General features: G+C 38.6%; 1 protein-coding gene across 2 annotated transcripts in view; it reads right to left on the reverse strand.

Annotated features, from left to right (window-relative positions):
- Positions 1-17,074, reverse strand: part of LOC105237058 (serine protease 58) — a 128,958-nt gene that overhangs the window by 94,160 nt on the left and 17,724 nt on the right. The gene's annotated exons all lie outside the window — the stretch shown is intronic.

Below are 17,074 nucleotides of genomic sequence, written 5' to 3' on the forward strand. Positions count from 1 at the left end.
AACAAGGGTCTTGATTGGCAGTACTTGCTTACTTTATTTCCCATATATTTTTTCAATAATTATGATAATTCTGTACATATTTCCATGCCTCATTTTAACCTTTTGGGTGGCTCTGTGCTGGACATCTGAAATAAATACTTCAGGCATTTGTTTTTCCTCTCTAAAGAAGGGTATCTCTGATTTTCTTTTGCCTTTGCCTACATTCTTTTGACATAAAAAACAAAAAACAAACAACAACAATAGACAGGATAATGAGCTTTGAGGGGGTGAACCTCAGAAAATGGCCTAGGATTCAGGGACTTTGGTCCCTGGCTGGCCTACATGTTGTAGGGTTGGCTTACTCTTGCACTGAGATTTTTCTTGAGAATGTTGTTCTTTTCCAGAGCTGAGGCCCTAATGCCCAAGGCCAAGAGAAAGCAAACACTTTCTCCTTGTCCTTTTTTCTACTCCAAGATTCCTTTCCCAGGGATAGGACATCTAGGAGACAAGACATAAGCTACAAAGGGCAGGGACTTTTTAGTCTGTTTCATTACTGATATATATATATATATCTCAATGTCTGACACAGTGCTTTGGCTGTTTGGCCTTCAATAATATTTAGAGGATTACGTAAATGGCTTTCATTAAAATTAATCAAGACTCAATAATGGGCATTTCCACAGTTCAGTTATTTCAGAACAACACCAGAAGAGCCTGGTCTAATTTGGGAATTTGCAAGGCTAGCCCCCCAATAGTGGGAAATTTGCCTTCACGAAGATATCACAGAAAAATGGGTATTAAATGTATCAACTAAAATTTAGACATGTCAAAAAAGAACTCAAGAAGAACAATCAAATGCCTTGAGGGACTCAAAGACAAAGTTAAGACACTCTTTAAAATTGCTAAATGACAGTTCAGTAAAAGTATAATAAGCACAGATTTAATTAGTATTTCCTTTAGGACGGACCAGAGGACTTTTAAGCCCCAATTTTTCCCCCGGACAGCCAAGTTAAAATGATTAGATCAAATTATGATAATGCTCAGCTCTTCTTCAACTAATTAGCCAACCATTTGTAGGATGCCTCCTTAGAATCTGATATTTTTCCAAGTTTCACCACTCTTGTTAAAGCTCTGACCAAAGGCTGTAGCTAATCGCTTTGGTACTTCATAAGAGTTAGAAAAAGGTGCCCCCTTGGAATTTCAGCTTCCACTTTCCCTTGTATAGGGCCTAACTTTATTCCACTTATGTAGCTACTGAGCAGATGAACTTATCACTTACATCACAAAGAAAACTGAGACCAAGGCCAAGAGACCTTCAACTTCCAGCTTCCCCACCTCAGATTTCACTACACATTTGCACATTCCCCTTTGTCTAAGGGGACACATTCTTTCCAGACTTGCCCCACCCTCCTGGGTGCTTCCCCCTCTCCCTTCCAGGGCCCCATTGACCCCCTCACACCTTTACTCCTGTGCTTTCCTCAGTCTCCATGTAGGCTCAAGTCCCCTAACCTAAAAAACACAAAAACTTTCTTCACACTCCGTCCTCCAAAGTTAAGCCTCTTGAAAAAGCACTAAACAGCTTTATCTTCACTTCTTCACCTCATATTTGCTCCTCAACCTTCTCACTATTGTATCTCATCCCACCTCTCCATTCAGATTACAGTTTAAGATGGTGACATAGGAAGAGCCTCAACTCACCTCCTCCCACAGACGCAATAAATTACAGCTATATATGGAACAACTTCCTCTGGAAAAAAAAAAACCCCTAAAGGCTGGCTGAGCAACTAATACACCTCAGGCAAATGAGAAGAAACCACATCCAAAGGGGTAGGAGAGGAGAATATAATCTCACCATAAATCCCAGTCCCAGCACAGTGACCCACACTGGAAGGGAACTCAAAACCCAGAGCTTTTGCCTGAGGAGTGAGGAGTTTGAACCCACATCAGGCACCCCCACTTTTAAGACCTGCCCCTGAGAGATGAGCCTCCAAAATATCTAGCTTTGAAAATCAACAAGGCTTATATCCATGAGACCTACACGACTGTAGCCATCTAAGAAATGGTTCTTAAAGAGCTCCCTTGCTGGGACTCATTTGTCCCAGGGCCCAGCCCAAAGGCAGCATTCTGCTCAGACTTTAAGTGAAAGAGGCTCATTTGCATATATTAAAGTATTGGCCTGTGATGCAGGTATATAATTTAACACACACATCTAAGAGCCTTCAGGAACACTCTCTGGGGGCAGAGATTGGTAGGCACCATCTTCATGTTCTCCTTCTGCCTTGCTCTAACCAAAAGCTGCCATCTCCCGCTTTTTTTAAAAAACAAATTTTCCAGTGGATGCCATCTTTATGCCTCTCTCTTCCTTGCTACAGCCAGTGGACCTTTTTGTGCTGTCCTTCTGCAGTGCTCCAGGATGCCAGTATCTCCCAGGGGGAAGCTCTTACATGTATCTGGTGCCCTGGTTGATTTTTTTGCTTTGTCTTTTTTTGTTTTTGTTTTTTTGTCTGGTGACCTAGCTTTTGCAGCTGCTGCCCAGGGAATGCTCCTTGACCACCTGGCTCCCGTGGCCAGGTGGGGCTCTTTCTGGATCTCACATTACTCTAATGGGAAAAATAGTTCTTGGCAGGCTACCGCCCCAGGGCACTGCAAAGAGAGTGGACTGAAGCACACCCCCTCTTTCTGTGAAAGAGGCCTATTTGCACATGCAGAAGTTTTGGCCTGAGGGACGGGCTTTTGGTCTGGTGCACACCTAGGGGTCTACTGAGTTGCTCTTGGGGAATATAGGCTGATGATGCCATCTTTGGGCTCTCCCTCTGCCTTGCTACAGCTGGGTGGTATCTCCCAGAAAATAGCTTATGCACTTGTTTGGAGTCCTGATTTTTGTGACTGCTGCCCAGGGAACATCTCCAGATCACCCGGCTCTGGTAGCCACCAGAGCTTACACTTGCAGTTCCACAGGACAGTATAAATTTGCATACTTTAAAAGCTGCTGCCTGAGGGTCTGGTTTCCAGGCAGCTTGAATGAGTGTAAGTGCTAACTGAGATCTTCTCCTTTGGGACACTGACAGGTCTTGGCACGTCCTCAACTACTGGGAGCTATTAAAAATATTATAAGCTGCTTGGATAATCACAAAGCTTAAAAGACAACCAAGAACTAGGGCAGGATTGAATGACATGGCTCATTTCCCACACAAGGCCGACCCTTTAAGAAAGGTAGCTGTTTCATCTAATGCATAGAAACCAACACAGAGAGTCAGGCAAAATGAAGAAACAGAGGAATATATTCCAAACAAAAGAACAAGATAAAATTTCAGAAAAAAACCTTAATGAAGTGGAGATAACTAATTACCTGAAAAAGAGTTTCAAGAAAAGGTCATAAAGATGTTCATGGAACTTAGGAGAAGAATGGATGAACACAGTGAGAACTTCAACAAAGAGACAGAAAATATAAGAAAGTACCACTCCACCCAAAGACATTCAAAAAGGTCACTCTGGGGGCGCCTGGGTGGCTCAGTTGGTTAAGTATCTGCCTTCTGCTCAGGTCATGATCTCAGAGTTCCGGAATTGAGCCCTGCACGTGGCTCCCTGCTCAGTGGGTAGTCTGCTTCTCCCTCTGCCCCTCCCCCTGATCATGCTTTTCCTCTCTCTCTCTCTCAAATAAATAAATAAAATTTTTAAAAGAAGAAAAGGTCACTCTGGACTCCCCAGATAACCATAATTTCCCTTTTTTTCCTCATTGAATTCTTTGCATCATTTGACTCTATTGATCTTCGAGAAAGTTTATAGAAAGAAGATCAATAGAGTCAAATGATGCATTCTCCTCCACTGGCTTCTTTGAGACCACTACCTCTTTGACTTCTATTTCTTAGCTTATTATTCTGACTTTTACTGATTTAAAGAAGCCAGGGGCAGCAGCAAGTCTCACCTCTATCTAAGCTTTAAAGATGAATTTACCATGGAGTGTAAGATCACTGAAAACTTGCACAAACTTGACATACTGATAGAAAATATATTTTATTTTATTAAGGGAAAATCATATCTAAGAAATCTGTTAGGCTTCTTTGAGAGTAAAATTAAATATCTTAATGAGAGCATACCAATAAATGTGATGTTTGTATTAGTCTTTGATAAGATTCCATACTAAAAACACTTAACAAATAAAAATAATCATAGAAAAAAATTTATGACCATAAAGAACTGCTCTAAAAGCACTAAATAAAAGATAAGGATAAATGGGCACTTGCATGTATACTTAGTGCATTGAACAACCCTTGCCTTATAGATGTACTCAGAAAAACAACTTTTTCTCTTTAATTGCCCACTTATATTTATTCAATAGGTCTGGTCTTTCCCCTGCATCTTTGTAGAAACTTAGCTTTTCTTCTTACCCTTACATAAGAAGAGTTTACTTTGCTGGTGTACTTTAAGATTCACTCTTGACTTGAGCAGGTGGGGCTGATACTTCACAACTCACGAAGGAAGGAAGGAAGGAAGGAAGGAAGGAAGGAAGGAAGGGGAAAGAAAGAAAAAGAAAGAAAGAAAGAAAGAAAGAAAGAAAGAAAGAAAGAAAGAAAAAAGGAAAGGAAGAAAGAAAAGAAAAGAAAGAAGGAAAGAAAGAAAGAAAGAAAGAAAGAAAGAAAGAAAGAAAGAGGAAGAAATAAGAAAATCAAATTTTCAAATGCCCAATAAAACCACCCTTATGCCCCTGATGTGCGTATGGGCCCTAAGCATTATAAAGCTAAAATTAGTAAGTTTACAATTAACTTAGGTACCTGATACCTTAGGACATCAGCTGAAACTTCCACTTAACATTCCATTCCCCCTGAATGAAGAGATTTAAACAGTGGCGTAACACTGGGGATTGGCTCTACGGCATTCTTATGAAAGGGTTTGGTAAATGATTCAGAGGTGAGCATATGTGTGAAATCTCCAAAGTGGCATATGCCATGAAACTTCCAGTTAGTAAAATGCCAAGTGCAGGATAACCTACAGGAAGATGGCACCAGACTGGGCGAGTGGGCAGACAAGTGGCAGATAATGTTCGAGGATCAGACAGAAGATGCTTTCAGGACAAACAATCCAAACACCATTCTCAGGTAGTCTCCAGGGTATCGGCCATGACCCTCTGGAAGGATGGCCTTCAGAAAGGTATAAACCTACACACAAAATGAGGTTCCTATTTACAGTTCTTTTTTTTTTTTTTTTAAAGATTTTATTTATTTATTCGACAGAGATAGAGACAGCCAGCCAGAGAGGGAACACAAGCAGGGGGAGTGGGAGAGGAAGAAGCAGGCTCATAGCAGAAGAGCCTGATGTGGGGCTCGATCCCATAACGCCGGGATCACGCCCTGAGCCTGAAGGCAGACACTTAACCGCTGTGCCACCCAGGTGCCCCCCTATTTACAGTTCTTAAGTTACTGGAATAATTTGCATGTTTGAACTAAGATTTTTTGTTTTTTGTTTTAATCTTCATTAAAGTCATTCTTTTCAGTGAAACACAAGTGTTTGAATTTTGAAATTGAATTTCAGACTGCATTTTATAGCAGGGATTTACTTCAGTCTGTATTTCCATATATATTTGTAATTAATATGATGTTTTGAAATCTAAATTTATTCTTCTTCACATAGAACTACATAGATCTTGGGGCGACTGGGTGGCTCAGTTGGTTAAGCATCTGCCTTAGGCTCAGGTCATGATCTCAGGGTCCTGGGAACAAGCCCCAATTCGGGCTGCCCACTCAGTGGGAAGCCTGCTTCTCCCTCTGCCTGCCATTCCCCTGCTTGTGCTCTGACACATAAATAAAATTAATATAAAAAAAAGAATTACATAGATCTTTATTATGAATGTGCTAATAAATTCTTTTTGTCTCTCTAAAGATGTGTTTGTGTATCTTTCTCCATGTATTTTTTATTGTGCATGTGTGTGTGTACACTTGGTAATACAAGTATGTAATTACTTGAGGTATAATTAAAAGTCTTTAGGAGACTCTCTCAAGATCTTTTTTTTTTCCTCCTCTGAGAAGGTGAGGCACTGGGTAGCTGCTACAATTTCCACTATTAAAAATAAATGCCCTTCAGACAGGAATTGGATAAGCAGCTTGTTTCTGCAAGAGTTGAACAGCAGCCAGTTTCATACAAACTCATTTCATAAATACTTCTCTCTTCCAAAAAAAAAAATTGAGAAGATGGATGGATTCAAAATTCTCCAGGAAGGTACTAAAGATTCTGCACAGGATAATCTCAGGGGGAAAATTCCATCTGTTCTAATAGCTTAACTTGCTCTGCTCTGCTCCATATTTCTTAAACAGGACTTTGGAATTTCTGCATAAGATCAAATATTTTTCTTGCTGTCTGTCCTATTTTATTAAATTACACATTTATTTGAAAAATCATTACCCTACTTTATCACTTATGGTATTATTTTAGGGTAGAAAAAATATTTTGTCACAAAGAAAGATTTCATGACATCTCTATGATTACATAAATACTTACGTATCTTTTTAAATGCCTTGATCGATTGATTTTTAGATTGTCTCAGATTCCACCTGCCTTCTCTGCCTCCCTAACAAGCCTTCTTCAATCCCTGTATAACTTCCTATTTAATCCTGCTCGCTGGCCCATAAAGGTCACGTTCCAAATATTATCACCTTTATGTAATGATCACATACAAAGCCCAACCATCCCCTAAATGATTTCAATTTGAAGCATGACCGTAAACCAATGTGAATAATTTTCAAAGTGAACAGGATTTGAAAATCATTCAATAAGAGAACTCCACAAATCTTAGCATTGAATAAGCACATAACTTCTTTCTGCTGAGTCCTTTGAATATATAAGTGCTGTAATATTTATTTATAAAGCCATTCACACTGTTTATACTTTCACTTTGTATTTGGTATTAATATGCTATATTGTGTATTCTCTTTGGAGCAAAATGTTTTCTCACTTTAATATTCATGTTAATAGCTCTCATAACAGAAGTGGGTAGATTTTAATTTTTAGCAGTGCTTTTTTTCTTTAATGCATTCTCATATTTAAATATGAAAGACACGAAAGTGAATGTCTAAAAGATTTTTTTTTAATTAAGGAAATTTCTTGTATTATATTTGTTTGCCAAAACTCTTGGGCCCAGTAATTCACAGTTTTAAATTATTTGTTTGGAACCTTAGGGACTTTTCTACTGTTTCAGTCTCCCAATTAAAAAAAAAAGAAGAAGAAGTAAGCAAAGTCCATATGAAGGCACTCTCAACTCCCCTGTGAAAGGCAGTACTTTATAATAATACTTTCCTCATGGACTCCTGTAATTTTCCATCACAAATTAGTACTCAAGTTCCTTTCAAGCAGACACAACTTTAACGTGCTCTAATACATGGTTGACTTTGGGGTAGGAATGGAAACCAGCCCAAATCACATTGTACTCTCCCACTTTCTGCTCTAAACATTTTTATATGGGAATATCAAGTTAAAAGAAACTAATCTTAAAAGAAAGAATGAGGAAGACCCAGAAAAGCCACACCCAGTCTGGGGAGAGTGTGTGAATAGAAGATAAGCCAGTCTTACCTGCCTTCCTTACTGACCAAGGGTATGGAAGTAGGTTGGACATTATATTCATGTGTAAGAATTACCCACCCTAAAGTGTGTTGAGAATACTGAGTTTTTATAGCCCTATAAGGCAGGTAGTATTATTATCCCCATATTTTACAGATGAGAAAACTATCTTTCAGGTCATTTTTAGCACCAGTTGGGGAATTGGCTAACTGCCTGAGTGAGTCATGGTCCAGATGCTCAATCGTACAACCATGAGGGCCGAAGACAATTACCCAATGTTTTTGGCACTCCTTGCTTTAGCTGTGCCCAGCACACACCCTGAATATTTGATAATATGTGCTTAAAAAGTAACTCCATATTGTACTGATTATCATTCAAATTATCTGTTTTAAGGAATACTCACTTTCAGTGTTTGAATCACCAGCTCCCATATCAGTACTGATTTTCACCTTGGCCACTTGTGCCAATATAAGGAAGCATTGGCATGGATATTGGAAGTGGGCAGTTTGCCCACCCAGCAGGACCATGCTCCTCACACAAATGAGCCAAACACTGAAATTCACTGTCACCTCTTCCCTTAAAATTAAAGCTAGAATTGAGGAAAGCTACCACCAGGGGGCAATAAATATCTTATCACATGGTCAGAACAAGTAGCCATATTTTGTTAAAATGACATTGCACCATCAAGGAATGCAATAATTGAACACCAATACAGAGATCAACATAATTTTAAATGACAAAATTTTAGGTATAATTTGATATATTTTAAATTAATGCTTAACTACTTTAAATTAGCTTATTCTAACTCAGTTCTTATCCTCTGGCTGAAACAGAAATTTGAATATTCATCCTAAATCCACATCCTGAAGAAATCAAGTCCTTCCTAGAGAGGCTATATATTTTGTTACTTCAAACAAATATATCGTCTGCTCATTCTCTTAGCTGCAGGTAAAAGCAAGAATTGTATAGCTGCCGTGAGGAACTTGCTTAGATGGAGTCTCCCAACTTCATACTTACCTGGTTCTCTTTCTAGCAGGTGGAAGAAACTACTGGAGGGGATAAGAAAGACAGCATTCTCCTCCTTTTTTGCCTTCTCACTTTTTTGTGAGTTCATTCACAACCAAAACAGGCAGAGAGAGCAACTGATGGTCTCCAAGGTCAAGGATGGTTTTGGCTGTGATGATATTTCTCATTCCAGACTCCTAGACCATTCTCATTGTTCAGGGTCAAACTTTCTGGTACTGTAGAAAAACTATTATTGCTCTCTAGAGGCAGTTTGTGATGGCAGACAGAACTCTAGCTTTGAGTGAGAAATGCTTGATTTGAGTTATTACTCTATCACTCACTGAGTATATATTACTATTTACTGTAGTCCAAGGCTCAATTTTCTTGACTATAAGAGCAGGAAAAGACTATTTGACCTTACAACTTCCCTCATGTTGTTGTAAAGAATCAAAACAATCCATGTGATGAAACAAAGTGTAAAACACTATATAATACAAGGTGTTACAATTTTGAAAATGCCTGGGAGGCAAACTGACCAAAGATGGTTATTTTTATAACCCTGAGGGTTTTAGGCAAGAGTCACTGGGGAAGATGACATAGTATAAAGCACAGAAATCTGTCTCCCCACCTAGAAAACAATTGCACTTGCAGAATATGTCTGATGGCAGGAAATTCAAAACAAAACCACACTAAGATACCACCTTATGCCAATTAGAATGGCAAAAATTGACAAGGCAAGAAACAACAATTGTTGGAGAGGATGTGGAAAAAGGGGATCCCTCCTACATTGTTGGTGGGAGCAAGTTGGTACAGCCACTCTGGAAAACAGTGTGGAGGTCCCTTAAAAAAGCTAAAAATTGAGCTACCCTATGACCCAGCCATTGCACTACTGGGTGTTTACCCCAAAAATACAGACATAGTGAAGAGAAGGGCCATATGCACCCCAACGTTCATAGCAGCACTGTCCACAATAGCTAAATCGTGGGAGGAACCAAGATGCCCTTCAACAGATGACTGGATTAAGAAGATGTGGTCCATATATACAATGGAATATTACTCAGCTATCAAAAAGAACGATTCCTCAACATTTGCTGCAACATGGATGGCACTGGAGGAGATAATGCTAAGTGAAATAAGTCAATCAGAGAAAGACAATTATCATATGATTTCACTCATTTATGGAACATAAGAACTAGGAAGATCGATAGGGGAAGAAAGGGATAAAGAAGGGGGGTAATCAGAAGGGGGAATGAAGCATGACAGACTATGGACTCTGAGAAACAAACTGAGGGCTTCAGAGGGGAGGGGGTGGGGGAATGGGATAGGCTGGTGATGGGTAGTAAGGAGGGCACGTATTGCATGGTGCACTGGGTGTTGTGTGCAACTAGTGAGTCATCGAACTCTGCATCAAGGACCGGGGATGTACTGTGTGGTGACTAACATAATATAATTTTTAAAAAAAAGAATATGTCTTATGTCACTATTTTGAAATTCTAAAGTCTATTGAAGCCTTACAACTTCCAGGGGAAGGCTTGGATGGTAAATTGTGGTTAATTTCAGACAATTTCAGCTCTTAGCACAGTAGCAGCTTCCCATTCTCCACCCCTCAGACCTGTGGCAGGCAGCTGTGCACATGTTCTAGAACAGTTTGCATGCTGTCTGCCAGAGCCAGGGTGGGAGAAAACAAAAAACGAACAAACAAAAAAACAAAAACAAAAAAACCATGTCCTCCAAATATGTGGGATCTGTTCTCTGATTGCTGATTGTTGTTTCCAACCACAGAGGCACAAGCAAAGAGGCAGTGATCATTGTTGTTACACCTCTCTCATTTTTGCAAGCCTCTCTCACTTCAGTTGAAGGGACTTCTGGGGATTTTAAAGAACTGGCATCCTTTTTTTCCCTTCATTTTTCTCTTTGCCCCCTTTGGGAGCCATACACTAAAGACTAAGATATTCAAAAGCAGGGGCGCCTGGGTGGCACAGCGGTTTAAGCGTCTGCCTTCGGCTCAGGGCGTGATCCCGGCGTTATGGGATCGAGCCCCACATCAGGCTCCTCTGCTGAGAGCCTGCTTCTTCCTCTCCCACTCCCCCTGCTTGTGTTCCCTCTCTCGCTGGCCGTCTCTATCTCTGTCAAATAAATAAAATCTTTAAAAAAAAAAAAAAGATATTCAAAAGCAACCACATATATAGGAGAAATTAGAAAGTCACCACACATTGCCAGACAAAGGCACAACCTCAGAAAAGACCTGAAAAGATCTTCAATTTACACTTCAGACTAATTTCCCAGCATAGAGACAGCCTACAACAAACCAAAATAGCAAACCTTGGTGGGGAAGAGGGAGAATCTTACTTTCCAGAGTTACCAAATTATTTGATTCAAATGTCTATTTTTCAACAAAAAAATCACAAAGTACACAAAGAAACAGGAAAATATGGCCCATTCAAAGGAAAAATTAAACCAACAGAAACTGTCCTTGGAAAAGAAGTGATGGTGGATCTACTAGACAAAGATATTAAAACAACTGTCTTAAAGATGCTCAAAGAACTAAAAGAAGATGTGGAGAACATTAAGAAAATGATGTATAATAAAATGGAAATATTAATAAAGAGATAGAAAACCTAAAAGAAACAAAAAAGAAACTCTGGAGTTGAAAAGTACAATAACTGAGAAATGGAAAATTCACTAAAGGGATTTAAAGGCATTTTTGAGCAGGCAGAAGAATCAGCAAACTTGAAAATAGGACAATGGAAATTATTAAGCCTGAGGTACATAAAGAAAAAAGATTGAAGAAAAGTGAAGAGTGTAAGGGACCTGTGATTTACCATCAAGGAGACCAACATACAGATAGTGGAAGTCCCAGAAGGAGTAGAGAGAGACAAAAGGGGAAAGAGAATAGCTGAAAAATAATGCCCCAAACTCCCCAAATTTGATGAAAGACATGAATTTAAACATCCAAGAAGCGCCAAGACCCAAATAGGATGAATTCAAAGAGATGCACATTAAAACACATTATAATCAGAGATTCTTGAAAGCAGCAGGAAAGAAGCAACTCATCAGAAACTTTGGAGGCCAGAAGACAGTGGACTGATACAATCAAAGTGCTAAAAGAAAAAAAAAACCTGTCAACCAAGAATATATTTGGCAAAATTCCTTCAAAAGTGAGGGAATTAAGACATTCCTTAAAAATTAAGACATTCCTAGATAAAGAAAAGCTGAAGGAGTTCATGACCACCAGACTTATCCTGCAAGAAATGCTCTAGGGAATCCTGCAGATTGAAATGAAAGAACACTAGATGGCAACTTGAAGCCATATGGGGAAATAAAGGTCTCAATAAGGTAAGAATTTTACAGATGAGAAACTATCTTTCAGGTCATTTATAAAACCTACTGGGCAATTATAAAACCTACTGCTATTGTTGCAATGATTTGCAACTCCACTTTTTTCTACATTATTTAAGAGACTAATACACTTTTCAAAATTCTTAACTTGTGTTTTAAAAATACAATGTATAAAGATATACTTTTGTGACATCAGCAACTGAAAGGAGCAGGGATGGCAATGTAAAGAAGAGTTATTGTATGTTATTGAAGTTAAGCTGGCATAAATCCAAGTTAGAGTGTTATAACTTTAGAATATTAAATGTAATCCAATATGGTAACTACAAATAAAACGATGTAGAATGTGCTCGAAAGGAACTGAGGAAGGAATTTAAACATTTCATTACAAAAAATCAACTAAACACAAAAGAAGACAGTAATGCAGGAAATGAGGCACCAAAAAAGCTATTAAGCATATAGAAAGCAAGTAGCAAAATGACACAAGTAAATCCCTTATCAATGAGCCTTAAAAAAAAGTTCTGACACATGCTACAATACGGATGAAACTTGGGGACACTATACTAAGTGAAATAAGTCAGTCATAAAAGGACAAACATTGTATGATTACTTTGTTCATTTCTTTTTATGTTTATTGTTTCTACCTCCACACAGCATGAGCTCTGTAAGAGTGGCATAGCCTGAGCTCTATGAGAGTGGGATCTTTCTGTTTTGCTGACAGCTGTTTCTGTACCACATAGACTATAATGGCATATGATAGGGATCAAGAAAACTATTTGCTGAATGAATAAATAAAAACATTTTTTTTAATTTGAGAGAGAGAGCACGCACAAGCAAGCAGGGGAGGGAGGGGAAGAAGGAGATGGAGAGAGAAACTATCAAACAGACTCTATGCTGAGTGCAGAGCCCAACAACACGGCTCCATCTCAGGACCTTGAGATCATGACCTGAGCTGAAACCAAGTATTGGATGCTCAACTGACTGAGCCATCCAGGTGCCCCATGAAAACAAAATTTGATTTTGTTTGCAAGATGTACTACCTTTCAATTTCATCCAAAATTTAAAGACCCAGTGACTGATTTGTTAGCTTGTCCTGCTATTCTTGGTTTAGAGGGTAAAAAAAAAAAAAAAAAAGTGTTTCATATCGAAGTACATATTTTACCAAACCCCATATATTTTTATATCCAAATCCCTCATTTATAGTTTCAGCCTCCATATAACATTTCTAATCAACTATCTCCTCTTCCAATTTATTACTTATGAACCTATAAAATACTTGAAAGAAAAATACAAAAGCATCCATATACTCCTCATCTAGACTCAATAACTTTTTAACATATTGCCACATTTGCAATCTCTCCCTTTCTACACACACACACACACATACACACCTCTAAATAAGTTATTACAGTGATAACTATAAAATGGTAATTTTCTTTTTCTATCATTCCTTCCATATTTATTACCTAGCTTTAGTCATAACCAACAATTTCTTGACACTGGATCATATGAAGGGATATTTGTATTAACAGCAAAGCAGATTCAGAAAAAATATTTTAGTGGTCTTGATGTACTTTTGAATCAACCCCGTTAGTACAGTCCCCAAACACAGAAAGTGTGTGGAGCTCACAAGCTCTGAATACTGGAATTTACCACTATCAGAAAAAATGAAATTCTGAAATATTCATTTTCCCCCTTTCAGTACAACAAGTAAAAGTGTCCCTGTATTATTCTGTTGTTATTATCATTGGACCATCTAATCCACAGACATTTTAAGTAATTTTGCTATTAACATTAAACCAAAAAGGAAATAAATTGATGGTGTGTGTTTGAGATATGAGAAACATTTTGAAATTGCAAAAAAGCTAACTTTAAATGTGTACAACATTTTCAAATGGACCCAGAGAATTGGAGAGGAAAACTCAGAGTCAACATTTCATTATTGACACTAATTCTGTGAGGCACTAATGCATTATTGCCATGATACAGTCCAATTATTCCCAACATAATTTCTTAAATTTAAATATAGTAAATGGAATTTTTCCCCCAGTAGGTTTGATAAACTAGTTAATTTTTACACAGGTTAGTATTAGAACTAGTTTGATGGAGGAGGCTGTCTGGAAGAGGAGTCAGGAAAAGTCAATCTGGAATTTGAATCCTCTACATGTAATCTACAAGAATAACAGAGAAATTACTTATGTTCAGGGTTTTACTATTAATTTGCCACTAGTCAACTTAGGTGAACTTGAATTGCTTAACTAGTGAGATAATATTTAATTCTAAAATGTATTCACTCATTTGTTCATTCATCAAACATTAGCAGAGCTCCTCTCCATGCCAGCTACATGCCAGAGACTGGGAATCCCTGGGTGAACACCGCAGTTTCTGCCATCAACTGTCCTCAGTCTCCTCTGGCTCTAAGGAAGTATCTCTCTGAGGAAGCAGGTGGAGGTAAGTGTAGGAAAGGATAAAAGGGGGACAGAAAAAGAATACTGAAGGGTCAACAAAGAGTCAAGGCAAATATGAAGATTAACAGAAAATGAAAATGGACCTCAGAGGTGAGATGTCTTGAGTTATGAGATGTAAATACAGCTTGCCACAGACCGCTCTTTAGTCTGAGCGTTATGCAGACACTTGATGGAGAAGCCAGGAGAGCTGAAATCCAGACTGAGTTTCACTTGCCAAACCTCATGGCTGGGGAGGACTTGATCTGCTTCTAAAAACAGGCAACTTTTTCCAATTCACAGAAAGACACTACATAGGCTATCTATGTCTTTAGATCCAAAGTTCTGCGTGTAAAACTAAAAATATTAAAGAGAGTGACAGTTGGTGGTGCTGATACTCTGTACTCAATCAAGGGTCTTCTTAACAATTTTCTCACATGTACAGGATTTAAGAGTAAATTTTCAGGACTTCTAGGTTATACGTCTTGGATTTAATTTAATAAGCTATGGTGATAGATTTCTTAACATGAAGCTTAAGTTCTTCATCTACTTTAAGAATATATTTTAAGGATATTTGAGATGTAATATGTTAAAACAAAATACTCATGTCTTGTTTACCTTTGTATTATAACATTTTAAGAATCATCTTATTACTATTATTATATGACTCAAGAAAAATACCAAATTTCAGTGTAAACCATGGTCACTTATTATTTGAACAAGATTATTTTCATTTACATTGCCTCAAATCTTAACATTTGTGGTTCTGTATAAAACAAGAGGAAGCCGCCTAATCTTTTTAAATATAGAATGTTGATGTGGAGTTTAAAGTCCATTTTTATCCAATTTCGATTTCCTCTGAAACACCTGGAAGCATTCCTCATGCTTAAAGAAAACAGCTTAGGCACTCATGCTCTTAAAAATTGTACTGTGAGCCTAAAACACAAAACAAAATATTGTGTGGCTGCATTTTATTGAACCTAGAATCTAACAGCTTTTTGGCAAGCCAATCTAGTATTTTTTTTTTTAAAGATTTTATTTATTTATTCGACAGAGATAGAGACAGCCAGCGAGAGAGGGAACACAAGCAGGGGGAGTGGGAGAGGAAGAAGCAGGCCCACAGCGGAGGAGCCTGATGTGGGGATCGATCCCATAACGCCGGGATCACGCCCTGAGCCGAAGGCAGACGCTTAACCGCTGTGCCACCCAGGCGCCCCAATCTAGTATTTTTTTGATTCCTTACATGTCAAAAATTATTAAGAATTCACTGTGTAAAGCATTGTGAAATTATGCAGATAACAGAAATGATATTGTTTCTGCCTTCAAAGGGATAAGGTTATTTTGGCATTGAAATATTTCTTTTCAGAACACTGATAGCAGCAGCAATATGGGTCGAACGTGGGCAAAAATGTGTAGTTGACGTCTCCTGTTTTGATCTCTCTTTCAGCCACCCAGTTGCTCTTCTGGTCTCTCCCTTGTGGCTCATCTCTGGAAGTTCTCTCCTTTCCAATCCCTTCTTTTATTATGCCCATATCAATATTACTTGCTTATGATCTATTTTCTTAGGGATTAGTTGCCACAGTGACAGCTAACTAATCTGAAAAACTAATCCATGCTAAGGTATGTTCTAGTTTTATCCCTTTGAGTAACATATTTATGTTTTACTCTCTTTTTTGAGATAATACTTTAATGCATAAAAGTGACTCTACTGGTGGGGATTTCTACATGCATAATGGGTCATTTGGTGTCCCTCAAATAAATCATTCAAGGGGCTGCCAACATTGTTTCCCTGTCCTGCGGGTGGAGGAGAAAAAAAATGGGCAGTCTTTTTTTTTTTTTTAAGATTTTATTTATTTATTTGAGAGAGAGAGAGAATAAGGGAGAGAGAGCATAAGCGGGGGTGTGGGGAGCAGAGGGAGAGGGAGAAGCAAACGTCCTGTTGACTAGGGAGCCTGACATGGGGCTCAATCCCAGGACCCTGAGATCATGACCTGAGATCATGAGCTGAAGGCAGATGCTTAACTGACTGAGCCACCCAGGCGCCCCAAAAATGGGCTAAGTCTTCGCGTTGCTTGGAAGAATTCCTAATTACATGCTTACCAAAACCCACGAGTGGCAGGTGGTTTCTTCCCTACCTTGTAGGGTCTTCTGTTTCAACAAACTTAGCCCAGTTTTCCACAATTCCTATTAGAGAAAATATATTTCTCAAAATAAGTGTGCAAGTGGTATTCTGGGCAGGACAATTCTTTGTATTACAGAATGGTATTGTACCTGGCAGGAAATTTTAGTATCCTTGGTCCCAACCCACTAGCATCTCCCCTGCTACTCTACCTGTCCAGTCACTGTGCCAACTAACATGCCTCCCACACATTCCCAAACTTGTGGAGTAACACTGGTGATGACTATTAGTCAACCCTTTTAGAGCCAGTTAGAATCATCTCTGCAGAAAGCACAACATACTCCATTAGCCACACCCTCACAGGAGGTGAGTAGCCTTGAACTTCTAGAGACCAAATCTCTGTTCAGGAATACAGTGTATGAATGGGAAAAGGCAGATGTAAACTTATCCCTCAGCATCCTCAAACTAATTCCAGTCAACTGTCTTACCATAAGTCAGGAATTCAGACTAACAGGATGGGAAATTTTTCTGAAACTAAAGGCTTTCTTCAGATGGCAGCTTAATAAGGAATCAGTTGGTGGTTTGACATTGATCTTTCTAATATTGTGACAGTATCCCTGAAAGAAACTATTCTCTTTGGGGG

This window comes from Ailuropoda melanoleuca, chromosome 2 (genome assembly GCF_002007445.2).
Source record: "Ailuropoda melanoleuca isolate Jingjing chromosome 2, ASM200744v2, whole genome shotgun sequence".
NCBI classification, from domain to species: domain Eukaryota; kingdom Metazoa; phylum Chordata; class Mammalia; order Carnivora; family Ursidae; genus Ailuropoda; species Ailuropoda melanoleuca.